Source organism: Halichoerus grypus, chromosome 6 (assembly GCF_964656455.1).
Source record: "Halichoerus grypus chromosome 6, mHalGry1.hap1.1, whole genome shotgun sequence".
In the NCBI taxonomy this organism is placed as follows: domain Eukaryota; kingdom Metazoa; phylum Chordata; class Mammalia; order Carnivora; family Phocidae; genus Halichoerus; species Halichoerus grypus.
This window is the reverse complement of record NC_135717.1, coordinates 48261386-48270313: the sequence shown is the minus strand read 5'-3', so window position 1 is coordinate 48270313 and position 8928 is coordinate 48261386.

Genomic DNA, 8928 nt, shown 5'->3' with positions numbered 1-8928 from the left:
TTCCTTGCTTAGTACTCAAATTGCTTTGAGAAATGAGGTACAGGGAGTATTTTTTTTTCTTTAATGTATAGTGTATTTAATCCAGAAGCCCCAATAAACATCGTTTTTCGAACTAAACTGATGGCCGCAGATTCAAATTCTCCTCGACCCAGTGTGACAGCCTAACACAGACACGTGGTGCTAACTTTATAGGCCCCAGGTTTGTAGCATCTTCCTTTGGAGAACTGATTTCTATAAATAGCAATTGTTTTCCTTCCTCTTTTCCTACCTACGTGCCTTCGATGCAAATATCCCCGTTCACCCTGTGCAAATCCAAACACTCCATCCCAACACTTGCGTCCCCCTCAGAAAATGCAGAAGCACTTCTCAAAGTAACAGAACTCCACAGCTTTGCAAACTTCCTGTTTCAAGCATCCAGAGAGAGAAGGAAAAAAAAAAAAAAAAAGTACACCGAGTTCCTCTAAAGCCCCCTCCTGACATTTCCAGACTTATTAGCCAGTTTTCACACTGACTTCAATCAACCTCTTTAATCCTCCAAGGAAAGAGCATTTTTAATTCACCGATTGGCTGATAAGCTTGAAGCCAAAAAATGATTTACACGTAGATGAATTGTGCTTACAAGATGGAACTTGGAGCATTAGAAGCGGATCTGAATTTCCTATCTGTCATTTTATTTGCCACATTCATTTTTTCTCTGCCATTACCCTGCTGATTGTGATCTTTCAGCGCTATTGGGCCCCTGCTTCCACAGTTTTTAATCTGCCTTTAATCCCATAGATTTTAAATATTCCCGGCACCGAGAGACTGGAGGCAATTAACTGCCCTTCTGATGCTCTCCTTATCAGTTTCCTCCTTGTATCTCCCAGAAGCAGCCTCAAGACACTTCCAGGCTGACAAATACTACCAGCATTTCAGATGAAGCATCCACTGCAAATGGGATGTGAAGTCCAGCTGTGCACGCTGACGCTGAGCAATCACAGACCTCGCAGAGGAGGAGACGGGGAGAGAGAGGTTTGGGGGACACGCTCAGGATGCTAGAAGCCCCGGGTGCCCGTGCTCTGAAACAATGCCCTCGTAATGTGTTTTGGGACTTGAAAAATATGTGAATCATCTAATCTGTTTAATCTGATTGCCGCGTTTAACTAGAAAACCATTTCCAGCTCTCTGGCTTTAATGAAGTATTCCGATGGGATGTCAAAAGGAGACACATCAGGTAGAACAGCTACTTGAATCTGGCTCGGGTCTCCTCCCTGGCTCTTGTTTAATTTTGTTCTCGTGTTTTAACGTGTTCCCATTAAAATCTGCCCACCAGATTTCCCAAACACTGGTTGATAAATTTGCCAACACCTTTCATGGATGTCCATTCAAACTTGAACTAAATCAGATTTTCTAACAGAACTTTAGACATCGCCCTGCTGCATCCAAGGCTCATGGGCTCTGAGTCTACACCCATGGAGCCTACACAGGGTGACCCAATGAGCCGCCATGACAGAAGGGAGAATGTTATTCATTAAAACCCATGAGCTGTTCCACGAATACAAGTGCATTTAAATGCACTCTAAGTGCTAGGACTCTAGTTAGAGGCCACCAAGTGCCCTGATCAGAGCATTATGCCTCCAAAAGTGCTATCCTTTGGCCTCTGGCTGAGGATAAAGAAGCTTGACTCTACCACTGACTCTACCACTATCATTGATTCCTGATGAAAAGATTGACCCTTTCACTTTTTTGTAGTTAAGCATTCAAAGGAAACAATGAATTCAGAGCTACAACCCAAAAGATGGAGAGAAAGATACTCCCCTATCCCATCTGACACCTGCAGGTCCCAGAACATTGAGGGGTTCTCTAACTCAGGCCCCCTGTCTCTTCAGCAGACATCATCATTTGATAGCAGTTTGGCTTGCAAATGACCGAGGGAGTCAGGCTTTTCTTGAGAAGGATGCGCATCTCGTTTGGGTGTCCGTAAACACGTAGAAAATTCTGATGAATTCTTACAGTTAGGCCAGACCACCACTGGCTCCCACAAAGTGGATGGACTTTGTTGGCCAAATCCTCCACCACATATTCTATCACGTTTATGGCAGTTTATGCCGACATCTCTTAGCGGGTAAGCCATGAATTTTTCCGTCAAAGAGAGACGCTCCCCCCCCTTCTTATGGGGGGGAAAAATGATACAAGTTTCTCACTTTACTCAGTCTCAGGGTCGGTCCCCCAATCAAACGGTCTTCTCTGGAGGTGAAAAATAGGCATTTGATAAACAGGCCATTGTGCATCCCCCAAGAGTTCTATATCTTTTGGAAGCTGCTCTATTTTTTAAAGTACAAAAATAACAGAGGGTGATGTCAATCGGGGAGAAAGGGTATGGTAGGGGAGACAATGCATTAAATGCCATGTGCTTAACTGATTAACCCCACTTTCTGTACTCAGAGAAAAACGCAAGCTCTTTCCATGAAGCTCCCCAGCGAACCCAGAAACACGGCAAATGGATGGATAACGCAGCGCAGAAAAGCTCTGTTGAGACATGGTTTATAAACAACGCCAGCAACACACACAGGAGGGAAAGCATCGAGAAAAGCAAATGATGAGGAAGAGGCCAAAACTTCATTATATAACGGCAGAAACACCAGGTAGCAGCTCTTACTGTGTTGTTTTGCTGTGACTTGCAGCTTTGCTTAAGCATTTTAAAGATTCTTGCAGGTCTTTTTCAAGCAGCCAGCTCTAGCCTACGAATTATGGTAATGTACCACTTCTGAGCCCTCGGCAGGATTTGCAACAGAGAAATCACATCAGCCTATGCTGATTAACAATTCCATTCCATCCAGAGATTTATATAAAAAAACTATCTTACATTTTGCTTTTTAATAAGAATGATCGCTATCTCAAATTGAGTCCCAGCAAATTTTAATAAAGGCCCAAGGTTGAGTGGCATTTTGCATGCTGATTTAGCTGTGATTGCTCGCTTTTGATGAGCACTAGCCTGGCATGTATAGCTCTCCTCAGAGCAGGTTTAAAGACCAGGAGTAAGGAAAAGGATAAAAATAAAAACTTCCAACTAAAATTCGAGGTCTTTTCTTTCTATGATTGATTACTGAATAAATACCAACATGTATCTTTGGATTCAGCCTAAGAGTGAAATTCCCTACAGCGAAACAGCTGTTTTTTAATGGCTTTTAATATACTAACCTGTCAAAATATGTTAACTTTGATGACTGCAATTATTATTTTAAAAGATGTTATCAATCTATTTATCTGTCTTCTCCCCCTGATATTTCTTCTCCAATCAAATGGAGAATCACAAACAAGTCGCATTTTTGTTTCCTGATGAGTCAATTGTCAATAAAATAAATACCTCTTGGGGGGAAGCACTCTTCTTTGTTAATATAGAAGATGCGTTAATTATTCTGAACAATAAAACTGGATGTTCAGCCTTTGCCAATGGTTGATGAAACACATCTCCAAGAGGGCAAAGAGTATATGGAAACAGCAACTGTGGATGTTTGGGGGTATTTTCCATATCTTAAATCACAAATCAAATCAGTGGTCATAGTTCTGTGGGATGGTGTTTCTGCCATGTTGTTGGATGGCATTTACCTTCATTGCCATTGATTTTGTTACGAGGCAGATCTACATATGTAATTCCAGGCTGCCATGAAAGCCACCCCAAACAGTTAAGAGGACATTCTACTCAAGCTTGCCAGCCTCCCAAAGAAAGGTTTGATTGACCAACACCCAGCAGATTTAAAAAAAAAAAAAAAAAAAGCTAAAGAATGCAAATGGAATTCAGCTCATTAGCTAAAGATCAAATTTCACCAGCTAGGTAGAGATCCTGACCTAGAAAAATGTTGCAGGTAAATCACAGAAATAACTACATCTTGAAAATGCATAAAATGCGTTTCAACAGAATGTTGGAAGGAAGAAAGTCTCTTTCCAACAGGCAAGTACTTCTTGGATATAGCACCCCCCCACCCCCGCCAGAAACCTTAGTTTGGTCCTTGTTTTTAAGGGTACAATAGAGAAATGAGCCAATATAATGCTCATTACAAAACAAAGTAATCCCATGAATTATTATATAATATCTTAGCTCGCCAATATTGCCAAGGAATTTTATAGATAATTGAAGTCTATCCCTTTATATTATGCTTAACCACGTGTGGTAGAAATGTACTTATAACTTTTTTTATTTTTATACTTTCTTATAAAAAATTCTGTATAATTTAACCATTTTTGTTTCAGTTGCTCATAATGCACATTTTTGTGATGTAACTACGATAAGGATATTTGTAAATGATGATAACATAAATATCACATGTGATTATTTACTTTTCCAGTAGGTATGGATTGAACTTCTATGATGAGCCCAACACATTGCCAAGTCCTGGGATACAATGATAAATAAGACATAAGTGCTCTAAGGTAGCTTACCGTCTACCACAAGAACAAGGAAGAGAGACATTTATCCCATAGGGTGATCTATCCAGTGACAAGGGAATATACTGGGTGTTAGGGAAACCCACTGATTGATGAGAAGAGAATGAGGATAAAGATCAATAGCTAAGTTAAAAGAGAGTGGAGATCGTGGAGTTGAGAAAGCAGAAATATCAGTAAATCCTAATAGCGGCAAGTAGCAGGATATTCAAAGCATTTGACAAATATTCATGGGCATTCGCTATATGCCAGCGACATTTCTACATGCTGGACGCAGTTATGAAAGAGAGAGCTTGTCCTGGCTCTCATTATTGTTACATTTTAGTAAAGAGAACCCCAAACAGTATTTTTCAAAAAGCAAACTTAAATCATTATATAGTACATCTGAAACTAATGTAACACTGTACATTAACTATACTTCCACTAAAAAAAATTTTTTTAAAGCAAATAAATCTACAATTCTGCATAAAAATGAGTAAATACGACAAAGAAAATTAACGGCAAAGATGGGCTTGAGAGTGATTGGAGGGTTATCTCAGATTGGATGACCAGAAAAGATTTAAGGGATTTGATCCTAAGGGAAATTGGTAACAACTCAAGGATTTTTTTTAAAGTGATCAGGTTTCCATTTTAGAAATCTACCACAGCTGCTCTAAGAAGAATAACTTGGAAAAGAACAAGACTGAAATCTGGGAGACCCAGTAGGAAACTGGTGCTTTAATTTAGGCGAGAGAGGAACGTAATCTGCCTTATGGTAATGTATGGTTCTCCACTATGGTAGTGGTGCCATGGAGGGAACTGGACAGTTCCAGAGCTATTGAGGAGGTGAGACTGACAGGTTCTTCTAATGCAGTAATGTGGACTGGGCAGGCAAGAGGGGCTGTTGGCTTAGGCAGTCCTTGGAGAATGCCATCACTGACATTGGAAATACACAAGTAGACTTGGGGAGATGATTATAGGTTTTCAGTTTTGATCATGTAGATATGAGTATGAGTATAAATCTAAATATGAGTGTCAATATAAGTATGATGTGGGACTTCCATGTGGATATAACAGATACGAGGTTGGATATATAGATCAGAAGTTCACTAGAAAGATCTAAAAAGATCTGCCTTTATGCTAGATGGCTGTGAATCTCTTTCCTTCCTATTTACTTCTCCTTCTTCAAGATCAGCTGTCACCTATGTACACAATTTAGTCTATTTTCATTTCCCCAAATACCTTACATATTCCCATATGTTGCCTTTTATTTGTGCTCTTTTTTTTATTACTTCTTCTTTCTTCACTATATTCACCTATCAAAATTCTAACCCCTTAAATAAAGAGTAAAATTTAAGAAACAAAAATATAAAAGAATGAGAATAAAGTAGGGGTATTATAGGGTTTTTCACAGGGTATGTGTGGTGTGTTGGGGGGGCACTTAACAATAAAAAAGCAAAGAATATGAATACACGATTTAGAAAACAAAGATTTAGTAGTAAGTGAACATATAAAAGAATGATCAACTTCACTAATAACTGAAGAAGGGCCAAAAAAAACAGTGATAAGAAACTATTTTCACCCATTAGATTCCCCAAAAGTTAAAGGAGTAATTTTTTTTAATACTCTTATGTGGGCAAAGATGAAGAAAAGTAGGTATCTTCATAAATTACTTGTAAAAATTGAAATTTATATCATTTCTGGACGGGAATTTGGCAACATATCTAGTCAGCCTTAAAGGATTTATACTCTTTCCTAGTAAAATCATTCTGAGAACTTGTCCAAAGGAAAGAATCAGTAATGTATATAAATCTTCATATGGATGTTCATTGCAGCTTAATTTATATTGGAAAAAAATAGACTAAATATTCCATTAACAGACAATTAATTAAATTACAATAAATACAAAAGGTGGTATCACATAATGCATAAAAGCATTACTTAAAGAATATTTAATAACCCTAGAATGCTTGTGAGATCTTTTTACTTTTAACACAATAATATTTATTATGTTAAAAATAAAAATGGAAAAATGATTCAAAAAAAATCAGACAGGTAACTATTTTATATATTATTTTGAATCCTGTTTTTTTTTTTCCACATGCTGTTCTACTATGAATAGGGGCCACAAAGATACTTGGTTAAAATTAATATCTACTTTTGATTTTGTATATGAATAGAAGAAAATTTCTTTAACATACTAAATAGTGAAATATTCAAGGAAATGTCGTTGAATTGACTGTTGCTTAATATTTTTCTGAGAGTTTCAGACAAATAAATAGGACAAGAAAATAAGATATCTATACATATTGAAGAAAAGATAAAATTATTATTTAGAGATGTATGTTTCTCTACCTAGAATCAACTTGAAAACTATTAGACAAAATGAAAGTGCTTAGTAAGGTGAGTAATTAAAAGTATGTGTCACAAGACAAAACTGTGGAGACAATAAAGATCAGTGGTTGCCAGGAAGGGGGGTGAGATGGATGAATGGGCAAAGCACAGAGGATTTTTAGGACAGTAAAACTGCTCCATATGATATTACAGTGGTAACTATATGTCATTATATGTTTATCTAACCTCATTGAATGTACAACACCCAAAGTGAACCCTAAGGTAAACTATGGACTTTGAGTGATTATGATGTATAATGAAGGTTCATCCTTGGTTTAAAAAAAAAAAAAAAAAAAAAAAAAATATATATATATATATATATATATATGTACCATTCTGTCAGGTGATATTGATAATGAGGAGGCTAGGGGTGGGGGAGGAGTATATGGGAAATCTCTGTACTGCCCTCCAATTTGTTGTACACCTAAAACTGCTAAAAAAGAAAAATGCTTAAAAAAACCCCAAAACCACAGCATCAATGTAGGCTATAGACACCAGTTAGAAAATATAAGTGGAAAGAATTTCTCAACCAAAATAGCAAGCTGAAGATACAAAATAGTCATAAGTCAATTAATAAAATACCAACACTCCAAGGGTAAAATGGACCTAGAGAATGAGCATCTGAAATAATAAAAACTGGATAGTCGTTAATGTTGAAAGATCATGAGGAAATTAACAATTCCATACAAAGTGATGGGGCTTATAAAATAATTTAACCAGTTTTTTTTTTTTAAAGATTTATTTATTTATTTATTTATTTATTTATTTATTTGAGAGAGAGAATGAGATAGAGAGAGCATGAGAGGGGGGAGGGTCAGAGGGAGAAGCAGACTCCCTGCTGAGCAGGGAGCCCGATGTGGGACTCAATCCCAGGACTCCAGGATCATGACCTGAGCCGAAGGCAGTCGCTTAACCAACTGAGCCACCCAGGCGGCCTAATATAACCAGTTTAGAAAGTACTTTTGGCAATATGTTTCAAGTATACATTCTTTACAATAAATATAAATTTTAAAATCAGAAATCACCAGATATCAGATGATTTCCCTGTCTTTCATGATATTTCCAAAAGAATGGGTTTTCTGGAACTCTCTGGTCCTTTTTTTTTTTTTTTAATTTTTTGCCATTTATTTTTGTCCTATTTCACATTTACATCTGGTCTTTCTGTGAGGACAGTGTTTTATTCAACTTTCTATGTTCTTTGTACACTGTAGGTACCTGTTAAATGTTTCTATAACTGAATTCCAAATTATAGAAAATTTCTATTTAGGAACAATCTGATACTCACAACCAAGAAACCAAAGCACGTTCTGATTGACCCAACATTTTGATTAACATTTTCCAAACAACTATAAACTCAGCATTAATTATTCTTTCTAATATTTATGTTTCATAGATTTTAGCAACATAAAAAATACATGACATGACCCAAAAGTTAGCACATACCACACCCAAAAATTGTTGTTATAATATATATGTATGTATGTATATTTGTGTATCCATATATCCATCTGTATATATTCATATATATTTATGTATCTGTATGTATCTATATTGGAATTAGAATTAGTCCCATAGGTGACATTATGTGGAGATGATATACTTTCAAGTGATAACCCAGCAGTTAATAAATAGTCTTGGTAAATTAAAAATATTCACCCACTCATTGTCATTGTTGCATCAGATGATGTTCGATGGGCTTTCAAGAGATTATGTTGCATAACCTCTTCCCTTCAGGCAAATAAGATACTATTGGTCTCATTTTGTACATAATAAAACTGAGACCCAGAGTGGACTTGGCTTTCCCAGGGTTACCCAATTAGTTGATAGGAGATTGAGAACTGAAATCAAGTTTTTCTAGCTCCAAACCAAATGTTCCCATTAAACCATGAAGAATTTGATGCACTCATTTGCCATGTACAGAAAATAAAAATAGACTTCTAGCTGGTTTCCTTCTCCAAGTTCTGCCATTCAACAAAACATGTACACATATGTGTGTGCATGTGTGAGTGAGAAATGCCAAAGATACCAATTAGACAAAAAGGAGCATCATGAATGAGAATGGAAGGGAAATATCACAAGGAATCCCAAGTTTCAAGTTGAGATTGCTTGAGAATGATAGTTCTGCCTCAATAT